Below are 15,607 nucleotides of genomic sequence, written 5' to 3'. Positions count from 1 at the left end.
TTTCTTGCTTTGTTTGCATTATTTTAGGGATAGTATTCAATGTGATATGGTTTGTCAAGTTTTTCTCCCATAATATAGTCAGTTTATTTATAATGAACTCTGGGCCTGATTCAGAGCCGGACGCTATTTGCGGACGCTCGTTCTAAAAAAGGGGCCGGATATTTAAATTGAGCGCTCGCTCTTTGCGGTGTGTTGACGCCTCTATGTCTGAGCGAGCGTCCAAAAAATGCGCTCGCTATTTTGTAAAGACGCCCCTTTGCCGTTCGTATCACACATCATCTCCGGTATTTATTAGATTAATCGGGAACATCGAAAGGCATCAGAACTGCTCGCAGTGCTTGTGGTTGGATTTTCTTCCCGCTATCACTGCGAGCAGTTCAGGCTAAAAGACAACCAAGTGACATGGTCGATGACGCTCCTTTACTAATTATGCACTCCCATTAAACGCCCTTTTGACCGTTAGGCACGCCTGCGTTCGGATCTCCACTCCCCCGTTTTCAAGCACCTTCCCCTGTTACCACCCACAAACGGTACATTCTGTCACTCAAATTAGCAGCCCCTCGCTGTTTTACGAGCGCACGATTTCCGACCGCAATGACTGGTTTGCGCATGCGCATTACGACCCATACGCATGCGCAGTTGTGCGAACATAGCTCAGAGCGAACGAACGGCCGCTTACGAGCGGGTCTGAATCAGGCCCTCTGTGCAGGTCTGCTGAGACCCAACAACTCACTACAATGTAAAATGAGCTCTCCAGTATAGCTCCACTCATACACTACTCATACACTACATTAAAAGGAGAATTATTAGGGATGGAACCCCTGGCCACAGCGCCTGTCCATGGATGTTGGGTCCCGGGAGTGTAAATACAGAAGTGGAGGAGCTGCTGACTAAACAGTCAGATTGGATGGGTACGGGATGCAGGTGCTCGGGATCCCGGTGGTCAGAATCCTGATGCCAGCATCCCGACAGGCTTATAATACCGACACTTGTTGATTGGTATCCTGCCAAGGAGCAAAAGCAATGATAAGGGATGCAAACCACTTAGAACTGCCAGTCTAACTTAGAAAGCTGAAAGTGCTGACAATCTAACAAGAACTACCAGTTTGCCAGGGCTGCCAAAACTACAGAGGAAACTGCCATTTGCAACAAGAAGTCGGATTTTGCCAGATAGTAAGATCAGGTAAGAGGTGCCAGGTTCTAGGCTGGAGGTCCAGATGGAGTGTAGGTCCAGTCCAGAGGTTGTACAGTCCAATCCAATTTTGGAGGGTGTCGAGGTCCTGTCCAACCTTTCAGAGAGAGACCAGTTTTTTGCAGTGTTCAGAACCTTTTTTTCAGATGCCTCTTTTTATTACTAATTTCACATTTTTAAGGTCTCCCAAGTGTCCAGAAGTCCATCACATGTGAATGACTACATGAAAAATGTGAGACATATAACGTATGCCTACCAGCTTTACTGTGAAGCGTCTTAATAATTCACCAGTGTCATTGTAATTGTTTTCATTACGAATTCTTTTATTGGGCCTGATTCAGAGTTGCACGCAAGCCCAGTCTGCGTTTGGAATGTTTTGTGTTTCACATGCATCAGGACCAAGCATACACAGCAAAGAGCAACTAAAGGCATCTGAGTTGTATCTCCTTTTGCATCTTAATGGGTGTAATTGGGCGACAACTGGGCCTTCACACATAGGCCATGTGTTCTGTGCACGTATCAAAGGAGAAACTACAACTCAGGCAGAGTTGTACGTATACAGAGATCCATCTGATTTTGGAATGATCTTTTGTATCAAATATATGAGGTTGGTGCAAATACCACTGTGATAGTGATAACGTCTACTCTCCTAAACAGATGGACGGGGCAGTGCAGCCGCATAGATGTATACGTGTGAAGATCCCTATTTATTTCTGAGCACTTGCGCTTGCATGCAGCTCCGTGCAATTCTTTTAAAACAGACTGGTCTCTGCATAGACCACAGTTCTGTCAACATAATACACAGGATCCTTCCACAATACTTACTTCTGTTCAACTCTGCATTTGCCCCACTGTATGTTAGAAGGGGATGTAGCTAGTATGCTGGCCGTTGAAAGCCGTACCCGGCACTAAAGATAGGCGGCGAAATCCCGACGCCAGTCTACATCCCGACACCAGAATCTCGTCAGCCGTCATCCCGAACAAAGGTACACTGGGGCATCTTAGCTGCTAGCCGTGTGGGGAGGGAGGGTTAGGTTTAGGCACCATGGGGGGGGCGGTTTGCACCACTGGGGGGGTTAGGCACTAAGGGGTACGGTTAGATTTATGCACCAAGGGGGGAGAGTTAGGTTTAGGCACTAATGGGGAGGGGCAGGGTTCGGGGTGGGGAGGGTTAGGGGGAGAAGGTTAGAATATTTAACTGACCTCTGTCGAGATACCAAGCACCGGGATGCCGCTGTCTGCATTTTGGCAGCAGGCATCCCGACTGCCGGTATTTCATACTCAACCCGTTAGAAGTGCAGGTTCTACCTCTTTGCTGCATAATTCTGCAATTTGCTGGAGTATGTTTGGTTAAAGCCAAAATGACAACCACAAATCACGGCATTATACCGTGAGAGGGTGGGGCTCCTATTGTGATCAGTCAGGTGGGGTTTTTAGGTACTCAGAAACCCTGTGTACGCCACTGAAGAGCTGAAACTGGTCTGTACATTGCATGGTTTTTCTCAACAGAAAAACATACAAAGTTTTTCTTATACAGATGTGTCCTTTCTCATCTAGTCTCAATATGCCATGCAGTGTGATATGACTGGAGTGAGTGAGCCACCAGGTCTCGTGCAACTCTGCTAGCGTCGGGTGTATTTCTTTGCCAAAAATGAATCTAAGTCGCAATGCAGTACCAAAAAACAGTGCTGATTAATGTAATACTTGTATATCTGTGTGCAACGGAGAATGAAAATGGAACTTGGTGTGGAAAGAAGCTGCGGCCATTGCATCATAGCACTTCGTATGCTGATTCAGAGACTCAGTCGCACATAGATACAAGTGTCACATATCAAATTAATCAGCACAATTTGCTGGTGCTAGTCGCATTGCAATTAGACAAATTAGGCAAAAAGAAGCAAAAAAGACGCCCAGTGCTAGCAGACCTCACAGGCAGCGGCGGACTGGGCTGGGGGGTCTCGGTGCCATCTTACCTGCTGCCGCACGCTGCATACACATGTAGCTGCAGGGCCGTCCCTCTTTTACTGTCTGCCTACCCTCCAAATTGACCCCTTTCATCAGGTACAAAATGCTCTGCTCCTTGACTTCTCACCTAATTTATGATTGCAGCCACCTGTGTTGAACTAGTCAATTGATGAGAAGGGTGTTTCCACACAGGTGGCTGCAATCATCAATTATGAGGGAAGTCCAGGAGCAGAGCATTTTGTACTTAATGGAACGACTCATGTTGGAGGGTCTCTGTCTGTGCCACTGTCACTGGCCGCCCCGGCTTGGAGAAGCTCAGCACTGGGGTGGGGGCAGGGCTGTTGCCTGATGACTCCTCGGATTGCTCAACCAGTGATCCGAGGAGTCTCACGTAAGTTGAACAGTCTCCTCGGATCACTGGCTGAAAGATCCAAGTAGTCATCAGGCAGCTCCGCCCCCACCGCCCATCAGCAGTCAGCAGTATTGCAGCTGCTTGTGGAATAGTGAGTGTGACACATGCAGCAACCTCCAGCAACACAGCACTGCAGCAGACTCAGAGGAGCAAGCTGCCAGCAAGCAGGACTCTCTCTGAGTCTGTGAAGAACACTGGAGACTGCTAAAGGCATTTTTTTTCTAGTTGGCCTTGTAGGTTCAGCCTGGTGGAGAGGGGGAACACAAAATGTGGGATAGGGTTGGGGAGAAGAGTGGGGGATGAGAGAGCACAGGGCGGGATGGGAGATGGGGGAGCACAGTGTGGGATGGGGATGTGAGAGCACAGTGTGGGATGAGAGATGGGGGAGTACAGTGTGGGATGGGATGTGAGAGCACAGTGTAGGATGGGGGATGTGAGAGCACAGTGTGGGATGGGAGATGGGGGAGCACAGTGTGGGATGGGATGTGAGAGCACAGTGTAGGATGGGGGATGGGAGAGCACAGTGTAGGATGGGGGATGGGAGAGCACAGTGTAGGATGGAAGAGCAAGGTGTGGGATGGGGGATGGGAGAGCACATTGTGGGATGAGGTATGAGAGAGTATAGTGTTAGATGGGGGAGCACAATGGGATATGGAAGCACAGTGTGGAATGGGGAGCATATGTGTATGTGTGTGAGTAAAATAAATAAATAAAATAATAAATATATGCAAATACAAAGTAGCTGATACCAGCCCAGATGCTGCTTAGGTTAAGTCTGTCGAGAATCAAGTAGCCGGCAGAGTCAAGCCAGCGCAGAGAGGCAAGAGAGGATGGAGCACATGACGAGCTGAGGAGTGGTGCTAACCCCTGCGGAGAAGGTCCAGCGTAGAGGATAACCCTCTGAGCCTGCCAAGGTCAGGGCCGCCGACAGCCACACCGGGCCCAGGTGACAGGGGGCGTGGCCTAACTGTGGGAGGCGTGGCCACGCTCCCTTAGAGAAAAAATATAAACAATTTTTGCGCGCACTGAAGAGGTTGGCGCTGTGTGCCCCTTAGCCCAGCGCACAGCCAATAGGGGTGCGATCAGAGTGATTGCTCCCCCCATAGGCACAGGAGACTGCTCCGGCTGCTGCTTTAGCAGCCACGAGCAGTCTCCCAGTGCAGCCCAGCACACAGCAGTGTGTGCTGGGCTGCTGCGACGTAAGAGGGAGGGGGAGCGGTGCCGGGCCCCTCCAACAAACCCGGGCCTGGGTAATTAGTACCTGCCTCCCCTCTCGACGCCCCTGGCCAAGGTCGGCAGAGCAGGTAAGGTCCAAGCGGGACACACACACATATTAGTCCCCCCCCATAGATAAGCCGGGGCCACATGCTTGTGTAAGCCCCCCAGCCTGAATGTTGCCAACCAGCCTCTGCTCACGGGACCAGGAGCGCCAAGAGGGGCTGTCTGGGATTACTGCAGCAAAGACGAGTAAGGTTACATCAGTGACTGGAAAATGCATGGGTTTACATAGATTTTTAACACTGGTGGGTATGCCTTAACAGTCCTTTTTTTAGCATTGCACATTAGTTAGAAAGGGCCTCATTCACAGATACCCACTGTCCGCGTACTGAAATAAATGCGTATTATCATCTGAATTCAAAGTCAGCCGCACCGACACCACCCACCTGCTGGTGACAGTAGTCATCATACATTTGTACCAGCCCTATCCTTGGTGCGAAAGACCCAACTGAAGTTGGACAGATCTCTGCATACGCTCACCTCTGAATGTATCAACACGCCAATGGCAAACCTATCCACTTCTTGCCACCCAGTGACACTGAGTTGCATGTGGACATATGAGAGATACACTGTATGCCTGTACTTGCTCTAAGTGGCGTATGTAAGCCCAGACACATTCGCAATCTGCTGAAAAAAAATCATGAGATACGTACGCAGACAGAATTACTGGCTACTCTGAATTAGGCCCTATTTGATGTTGGTATTGTAGATCGCAGGTCAATGTAAAACCTGTTTCTTTAGAAAATTACAATTATTGCACAATTATTTAATGTGTCATTTATTTACAATGCAAGGACACATTATTGCATATTGCTATTGGCTGTAGTATAATTTTCACAAGGTCTGTATTAAACCCTCAGTACTCTGATGTATGAGTGACAGGAGGTAATCTATGGGTAATCATCCTGTATTTATTATGTTTACTCTCTGTGATTATGAATGGTATTTTATTTTTTGTGATGTAATGTATTGGTAATTGCATATAGATTTCTCCATTTAATGGGAGCTAGTATTAGTTATGCCAGTTATGGATGGGTATCATGTTTTTATGGTGACCCGCATATCAGCCCACAGCAACCTGATCCTGGGCCACTCAGATTTGGTGTGATAGCTTTTGGTGGGGGAAAAAGTGAGAGGACTGTCTACTAATCACCTGCTCTTTCTAGCCAATCTGGTGCCATGGCAGTCACCAAGCTCTTCCTTCAGCGTTTCAACATTTATCTTTAGTTTGATTTAAACCTTTTTTCTTTTGATCTGACACCAGCTTTGGAGAAAAGGAAACCACTGACAGATGTTCTTGAACATAGTAGGCTCCAAAGCAGCCAATATTGCCTCATCAAATACATTCTTTAGGCATTTCTGTCAGTGCAGAACACTTCATGTAATTAACTTCCTTCTACCTCAGTCCGGCTGCCTCTGGGGTGACAGGCTTCTGGTTTTTTTTTTTTGCAAGTTTCTCAATTGTGAAGGAGTCATCTCTTAAGTTGACCCATACGCAATAAGCAAGAATGGAGTCATGCAACAGTAACTTGGGGTACCCACATTTCTTTCATATTTTCAATGAAGGTGAAGAAACCACTGACAGTCCATCATGGAACAGGGGTAAGGGGTATATAAATGATGCAGTATTACTGCAGGTACCAGGTAAGGAGTGAAAAAATGTTGGTAGTCTTCCTACTTCTCCGACATTTGTATTCTCATTGTCAGTCACCACACTACTTGCAAAATGGATGCAGGAGAAAGTGGACAATGGTAGGGGGCCTATGAAGGAAAAGAGTCTAAAGCAGTGGTTACCGTGCAGTAGAGGAGCTATAGATATAGGCAGGGCTGCTGTGTGATTTTCCGGCAGGGCTGGGCGAGAGACAACGTGGGTGGAACCACGTCGGATGATTGCTGTAGAGGCTACGGCAGTCACCTGTAGTGCATGCCTGTGGTTCCACCCTTGGCGTAGATACCATGGGGGAGTGAGCGTCAGAGGGCACTTCTTCCTAGTAGACTCTGCAGTACTGCAGCTAGGTGAGCTACCAAAATAAAGACCGCAACCTACAGGTGGGAGACCACTGATGTAAAGGAAGGGAATGGGAGGAGGAAAATGCTGTTGGGGAAAGATGGGCTGTGCAGCAACAGGACCTCTGCTGTAATAAGGGGGGCAAACCTGTGCTGGTTGTCATGGATGTGGTTACATTTTGAAAATAAAAAATAAAAATCCACAAAAGCTGTTCCAAACCACCCTAGTGCCAGTAGTTGCTAGTGTTATCAATTGGACCTCCATGACACGCAACTATGTTTCCTAAATAGTCTCCAGCGTAATGGCTGCAGGGCCTATAAGAACAGAACAAAACTTAAGAAAAAATGTCTTCTAAAGAAAATGTAAACTTTTTTTTTTTTAAATTCACTGAGTTTAAAGGTGCTTAATATGTTCGTGCACTTCTTTTCTTTTCTGCGATCACCGCTGCCTATATTTCTCTCGTATGACGCGTTTGCTGACACTACGTGTTAATTATTCACACCCTTAAGTTGGTGTAAAGACACCCAGCCACGCCTGTGCTAGTGCAAGCACACCCCGTTTACACAGACCAGCCCCAGTCACCACCCACAGACGCCCCGTTCTGTCACTCAAACTAGCGCTCTGGCAATATGCAGAGAGTGATCATCTCCCGGTTCGCGCACTGCGACTTATACGCATGCGCAGTTTGCAACAATCGTCTGGCTGCGAGCGATCACAGCCTAGCGAACAGGTCTGAATCGGGCCCTGTATTCCAAATCTTGGGTCAGACCCGGGACTTAGGTGGAAAAGAGGTATTAGAGCCTCAGATACTGTATAATTCCTATCAAAGTTGCATTTTTTTATTCATTCAGCAATTTATCAATTAAATTATATTGCATTTATTGATAAGTGTACAAATAGGCACTTATGCTTTATTTTATGCTATTACCATGTGTAAAAGTTTGTGCACGATCAATTCTAAAGTGAAACCCTGAAAACAAGCATCATCTCAAACATTATTTAAGTATGCACACTCCCCAATGTAAGGTGCCTGAAAGGATCTGAAAATGAAGCAGGCAGATGCCATAATGTATACCTAGCAATGATTACAATTCTATTGCAATAACATGTACACATTTAAGGAATGTTGCCGTCTTTAAATTAATTTTGATGGTCAGTATGAAAGGAATCTGTAGTGTGTTTTCTGTTTTTTCAATTACCATAACTCGGCATAGAGAAACAGCCAGGAAAGAACAAATGGGACTATTAATAAAAAGACAAAGAACTATATTGCTTGATGTTGATGACTGATCTTCCCTACCACATCAAATGGGTGATGATGACAATAGGTGACAATAATGCCACTGACAACTTTTGTGTTTGCACAGAAAACTCTATTTCACAAATATTGTGGCACTACTTGGAGTAAAACATTTTTTATTTTAATTTTTTATTAGAATTGAAAAATATTTCATTAATGTTATTATATTTATTGTTACCTATTTAGTCACTTTTAGGACTGTGTTTGGGTCAGGGGAAGAACTATGAGAGACAATGGAGGTGCTTGCCGCTGGGCTCCAGCTCTGAAGGGGGCACCTCCTCCATTGTCCACAATATATTCACCCCACTTAGGGCTATAATTATGTAATTATTATTATAATTATACCGTCACGGCCGCCCAATACATGGTACCTCTTCCCTGCACCTGAGAAGCCACCATACACTAGTGGAGAGCTCTATGTCAGACCATCAGCTGCCACCTTCGTATATCTATAGACTGTCTGCATGCAAATTTCTACTTTACAGTTCAGCGGCTGTGACAGGGGGGCAACAAATTCTATCTTGCCTCCGGGCATCTGGGATGAACTTACACCACTGGTTTGGGTGGTGCAGAGACCTGCCCTGCAAATCAGTAAATTAACTCTTTCAGCTCTGGGCCAGTATTGCTGAGCCAGTTGAGTAACACCCAGCTGCCTTGGAAAGTGATAAGTGATATCCAGGGCCTGATTCAGAGATGTATGCAAACCCGATGGTGTGAGATCTGTACATGCACAGATGCAGAACTGCGCATGTACGGATCTCGTTCTGTGATTGCTCGCAGTGCCCCATAAGTCGCAGCATGATTGACATGCTGCTGCCGTTTGGGGTGTGGATTTGTAGGGACGGCCAGCATTCTGGAAAACGAGGTGTGTCAGACCCATTTTCAAGGAGTGCTGAGGCCAGTGTCTACGTCTTCTGGCACAGCTCCCCTGCCCTGGCCGCATGAAAACACCGCCCATCCTGAGTAACCTGAGCGCTACTCAGTTGGCCGATGTTCACACAGATGATCCGATGCTGAGTCTTTACACAAGACGACTCCTGTGGCATTATCATATTATTGCACAGTCGCTGTGAAAGTCGCAGTGGCTGTGCAATAGCGTCTATCTCTGAATCAGGCCCTCGCATCCTTACGAAACATTGGGTTTTTGTATCAAGCAGTGAAAAGCATGGTGAAGAGGACCAGTGGAGAAGTTGCCCATAGCAACTAATCAGCTCCTACATATTATTTTATAGACTATACTTGATAAACGCTACTTAAAAGCGGATTAGTTTGCTATGGGCAACGTCTCCACTGATCCACTCCTCCACTCTTTTCACTGCTCTAATTTCAGCTCCTCCTCATAACAACCCACAATCTTTGCCCTATATGGTCAACAATAATATTTTAGTGCATATTGCCTAGTAACATCACACATCTGTGATTAATGGGGAGATTAATAAAGCTTGGATAAAGATAAAATTGGAGATAAAGAGCACCAACCAATCAGCTCCTAACAGTCATTTTTCAAACACAGCCTGTAACGTGACAGTTAGGAGCTGATTGGTTGGTACTATTTGTCTCCAATTTTATCTCTCTCCAAGCTTTATTACATCTCCCCTTCAGCCAATAGTGAAGCAGCCTAAGCAGGTTTTCATGTGAATGTGCATTTAGCTTATACCACTGATCAATCAAAGCCACCACAGATAGGAAATAGTTCTGATATGCAACCTTGTCCTTTTAAATATTACGTACTATACTATCCCCCAGCACCCACTAACATAGGTTAGCAATGTGCTATTATTTAAAAAATACACAAACAAAATGTAAGATGCAGCCTGCATTATAAATCTACCACACCCATAACAGGCAATTTCCTTAAGTGTACAGTCGTATTTATAATTAGCCATTCAAGTGCTGATCACCTACCTGTAGCAGAACAGCTTAAAGGCTCTTAAAACTGTAAATATGTAGATTCCGGGTGGGATGATATGTTCTGGCAAAGCAGACAGAGACAGGAGGGGTGGGGCAGTGCTATCAGCAGGTCTATCCTGTGTTGTCATGCTGCCATTTCTCTGGAAAAAGCTCTCGCCTTTACAGATTGTGCATTACTGCTGTGTGAAGTGAGCCACAGGCTAGGCATGCACATAAAGTAATGTATGTTAAGCGTTACACAATAAAAGTGGAATAGACCAGCCAGGTTAAGAGAAAACTGTTGTAATACAATGACTTCAGTCATACTTGGATCATACTTGCCTACATTTGCAGGTCCCTCTCTGGTAGAGGGAGGTCCAGGTGGGTGTGGTAAGCGTATAAAAATAATTAGCTACAAGTCAGTGAAATACCTGCGTCGACGTGTTTGGAATATTTGAACAGAAGAGTGTAAAAGCCGGATTCATATTAAATGTACACATAAAGCCGGATCCACACTAAATGTACACATAAAGCCGGATTCATACAATATATACTAAAAGCCGCTTCCACACTGTACACACTAAGGGCCTGATTCAGAGCCGGACGCTATTTGCGCTCGCTCGTTCAGAAAAAGGGGCTGGCTATTTAAATTGAGCGCTCGCTCTTTGCGGTCTGTTGACGCCTCTATGTCTGAGCGAGCGAACGAAACATGCGCTCGCTATTTTTTAAAGACGCCCCCTGGCCGCTCGCATCCTATGTCATCTCCGCTATTTATTAGATTAATCGAGTACATCAACAGGCGTCTGAACTGCTCGCAGTGCTTGTGGTTAGATTTTTCTACCGCCTGCCTTGCTGGGCGTGCACTGGATTTGCACATGCTGGGAGCGAGCGAACGCATCTGGCGAGAGGGTCTGAATGAGCTCCTTTAGTTTGTATCCAGATATTTGTGTAGATCCAGGTGTGTGTATTTAAATTTAGAGTGGATCCTGCTTTTTAAAATGAATTCATTGAAATCTACTGGATCCTTCTTTCACCCACACCCTATTACAGTGTTTCTCAATCTCGGTCCTCTCAGAAACCCAAACAGTTCATGTTTCCAGGTCACCCAGCAGGTGCACAGGTGTATTCATTACTCACTAAAGCATTTTAACCACTTGCCTGGCATGGTCGCATCAGATGCGACCACACCAGACTGGGCTTTCTCTGACATGGTCGCATCTGATGCGACAAATCAGAAAACCCACTAGGCCGCTGCGGGAAGCATCTTCCCGCATCTGCCTATATCAGAGGGACCTCCTCGGTTCCCCCTAGTTTGTGTCCCGATCACTGCTGGCCACAGTGATTGGGCACCCGGCATCATCCCCCTCTCAGTGCGGCTGCAAGGTCAGCTGTGACTTACAGAGAAGCAGCAGCCGCGGCTCCTTGGCTGCTGTATCTGCACTAGAAGCAGACAGCATATTTATTGGCGCCGCCTCTGCTCTCTGCCCCCCATGTGCCCGATCACTGCAGTGTCTACTGAGTGAATGTGTGCATATATCATACTTGCCTACTTTTGAAAACTACTTTCAGGGAGATTGTAGATGGTAGTAGAATGCGCAGCGCGCCACAGAGGGTGCGTGACCAGCTCCGCCCAAAGGGTGTGTCTAGCTCCACCTATGGGCGTATCTATTACCACTCAGGGGTGTGTCCTGCAGTGGAAGTTGAAACTATAGTACTATGAGCAGCATGCTGCCAGAGCAGGTTTGTGTATGGGTAGTAACTAAGAACATATGAAAACATGGAATTTTTACATCAGGAATATTAAAGTCATAAGCATAAAATAATATGTATGTGTGTTTGCAGTAGATTACAACCACAACTCTGCTATAAACATCATCTGATATCAGATCATATAAGCCTAAAGTTTGACATGTGGATGACTACACCAAAATGTCTATTTAACTTAGCTCCTATATAATTATCAGCACTGAATCTATTTATTCCAGAGTTCCACTCGCTACCAGGAGCTGGCTGGCATTTTTTAGCCCGGGGAAAATACAAACAAGTGGTCCTGGTTTTCTACAAGTGCTCAACAAAAAACAACAGTTGGTTACACATTAGACGATGTGCAAATGATGCAATGGACGTCCCGATTTCCTTTGAACTCTCAGACAAACGATCTAGTACATACACACTACAATCTTCAAAACGACCGAGCTATATATCTTGCATCATTAGATCGTTAACTATTTAACATTAACATATTGCCTGGCCGTCCGGTAGTGCGTACACACTGCACAATTTGTGGGAAATTGTTGACGCATGTATGGCAGATCTGAAGATGTGAAGGACGAGGCGGGAGTGCGCATAGTGCATACACACTAGACGATTTGAACAATATGGCATTCTAATCTGTTGGACAATGACAAATAGTTTAAAAAATCATCTAGTGTGTACCCAGCTTTACACCTGTGATCTAACAGCAGTCTGTACAACCAGGAACTCGGGTGTACCTATCCAAAGTCAGCAGAATAACAGCATATGAAAAAGGGGTCCCGGGAAATGGAAGTCTTGCCTAAGTCATTGCAAGTGTGGTTATCTGATACATGCCCCCTCTCCTACTCGTTCAAAATTAGTTACCAGATCTGACATCTCCTTCTTACCCAGTTTAAAATCAGACCCTAGATTTGACATCCTCCCCCAATTATGATCATAACCCAGACCTGACAACCCCCCACCTCAATTATTATCATACCCCAGACCTGACAACCCCCACCTCAATTATGATCATACCCCACACTTGACAAACCCCTCCCTCATTTGGAAACATACCCCAGTCCTGATAATTTATAACATGTCCCAGAAGTGTCCACCCTCATACCTGACAACCCCCCCTTCTCCCTCAACTAATAGCATGTCCCAGAAATGTCCTTCCCTTACCTGCCCCCCCTCCCCCTTTAGCCTCAATTAAAATCATATTCCAAGTGCCTTAAATCTGATAAAAAATTAAATTTTAAATGAGAGCTCAGATCTATGGAGGCAGCCCAATACTCACCATCCTACTGCTGCTGTGGTCCGACTCCTCCCTCCAATCTCTCTGACTCCAGGCCCTGGCTCTCTCCCAGAGTCTATATGGGCGCTTGCACTGCAGTTTTCACTAATTGATGAATAGCGCCAGCCATCCACCAATCAGGCTGAATCAGAATTTACTAATGCGACTGTGATTGGTGGATGGCCAGTGCCATCCACCAATCTGTATGCTAGCAGCCTGCACTGCAGTGTATTGAGGTCGAGCAGAATGTAAAACTGCGTGTCTGGAATGTGGAAATGGCCTCGGGAGGCAGGCAGAGAATGCTTTTTGGATTCTGTGATCGTGGCCGGGAAGCATCCTCTGCCTGACTCCGGTGGAGAGATGTCTCCTGCCCAGCCCGCGCTCTACTTACTTTTATCTTTTAAAGGGGGGTGACCACTACAATATCTGAAAACGACCGCACAATTACGACATTGTAATCGTTCAGTCGTTTGTCAGTTGTGTGATGAGATTGCACTGAACGAGCAGACGTTCAGTGCAGGGTCATCATTCATCTGCAAACATGCTGAACCTGACGATATCGTTAGGTTGACCAACATGTTTGAAAGATGATAGATGTCTAAAGGAGCAGCGGGCACGAGCATCGCTGGTCGTTTTAGACACTTTTGCAAACGGTTTGCAAACGATCGAATGATCGTTATCGTTCAACTTAATCGTCTAGTGGTTAACCCCCTCTAGAGAGGATGCTTCCACTGCCAGTCCCTGCCATCATGAGTGACAGTAAGACAGGGACAGGGCTAGGCGGCCACCGCTACTTGCAACCCTGCGGTGGCTGGCTTATCGTATTAAGCAAAGTGATGTCATACGTCGTGATGTCCTCGTGCACGGCACCTGCTTCCGCCACAGTGCATAGTTCGACAGGGCAGTGGGGAAAACCGGGGGATTTTTCATACTTTCCGGGGTAGTGGGAGCTCCCAGCTTCTAGTTGGAGGTTCCCGCAGAATGAGGGAGGGAAGGCAAGTATGATATATATATATATAAAGTCAGAAATCCACTGCACTCGCCACTCCTAGATCTGGGGTGCAGACCTGCACTCGCCATTCCCAGGACTGGGGTGCAAGTGGCCTGTGACCACATTGCTTAAATAAATAAAAACAGAAAACCCAGCACTCACCAATTTTTATTAACCTTTTGTGATCATAGCTTTCCCATGCACCCTATGTGCAAACTCTTTTATATTAACCTGTGTCAGCTGTCTTTTTGGTAGTGTGATAGAAGCTATGTCAGGTGACTGCCTTGCCTTTAAAAGCCATTAGCTGGCAGGTGAGCTTTAAACCAGGTAACATTTTTTCAGTCTAAACTATGTGATAGCAGCTAACAGGTTTCCCTCAGTGTGATGGATAGTGTAGGACCTGCAGAAAGTGGGGTCCCGTGATGTGGGCTGCGGGCTTAAATGCATTGATCAATCCATGAACTAAATCCCCATTATTTATTTACTTATTTATACATCATTGTGAGTGTTTAAACATGGTGAGTGCTGGGTTTTCTGTTTTTATTTATTTAAGCAATGTGGTCACAGGCCACTTGCACCCCAGTCCTGGGAATGGCGAGTGCAGGTCTGCACCCCAAATCTAGGAGTGGCGAGTGCAGTGGATTTCTGACTTTGTTTATGCGGTTAATTTTTATTAACCTTTTGTGATCATAGCTTTCCCATGCACCCTATGTGCAAACTCGTTTATATTAACCTGTGTCAGCTGTCTTTTTGGTAGTGTGATAGAAGCTATGTCAGGTGACTGCCTTGCCTTTAAAAGCCATTAGCTGGCAGGTGAGCTTTAAACCAGGTAACATTTTTTCAGTCTAAACTATGTGATAGCAGCTAACAGGTTTCCCTCAGTGTGATGGATAGTGTAGGACCTGCAGAAAGTGGGGTCCCGTGATGTGGGCTGCGGGCTTAAATGCATTGATCAATCCATGAACTAAATCCCCATTATTTATTTACTTATTTATACATCATTGTGAGTGTTTAAACATGGTGAGTGCTGGGTTTTCTGTTTTTATTTATTTAAGCAATGTGGTCACAGGCCACTTGCACCCCAGTCCTGGGAATGGCGAGTGCAGGTCTGCACCCCAAATCTAGGAGTGGCGAGTGCAGTGGATTTCTGACTTTGTTTATGCGGTTAATTTTTATTAACCTTTTGTGATCATAGCTTTCCCATGCACCCTATGTGCAAACTCGTTTATATTAACCTGTGTCAGCTGTCTTTTTGGTAGTGTGATAGAAGCTATGTCAGGTGACTGCCTTGCCTTTAAAAGCCATTAGCTGGCAGGTGAGCTTTAAACCAGGTAACATTTTTTCAGTCTAAACTATGTGATAGCAGCTAACAGGTTTCCATCAGTGTGACGGATAGTGTAGGACCTGCAGAAAGTGGGGTCCCGTGATGTGGGCTGCGGGCTTAAATGCATTGATCAATCCATGAACTAAATCCCCATTATTTATTTACTTATTTATACATCATTGTGAGTGTTTAAACATGGTGAGTGCTGGGTTTTCT

At 45.9% G+C, this 15,607-nt stretch overlaps 1 protein-coding gene across 1 annotated transcript in view; it reads right to left on the bottom strand.

Annotated features, from left to right (window-relative positions):
- Positions 1-10,143, bottom strand: part of FGF1 (fibroblast growth factor 1) — a 181,202-nt gene extending 171,059 nt beyond the window's left edge. Inside the window, exon 1 of the mRNA XM_088444102.1 lies at positions 10,061-10,143. The gene's annotated coding sequence lies outside the window, so the exon portion shown is untranslated. The remainder of the gene's footprint in view (positions 1-10,060) is intronic.
- Between the last annotated feature and the right edge of the window lie 5,464 nt (positions 10,144-15,607).

The sequence above is a fragment of the Taudactylus pleione genome, unplaced genomic scaffold, assembly GCF_031769625.1.
Source record: "Taudactylus pleione unplaced genomic scaffold, aTauple2 ptg000349l, whole genome shotgun sequence".
NCBI classification, from domain to species: domain Eukaryota; kingdom Metazoa; phylum Chordata; class Amphibia; order Anura; family Myobatrachidae; genus Taudactylus; species Taudactylus pleione.
The sequence above is the reverse complement of the archived record's forward strand: the minus strand, read 5'-3'. Positions and strand labels throughout refer to the sequence as shown.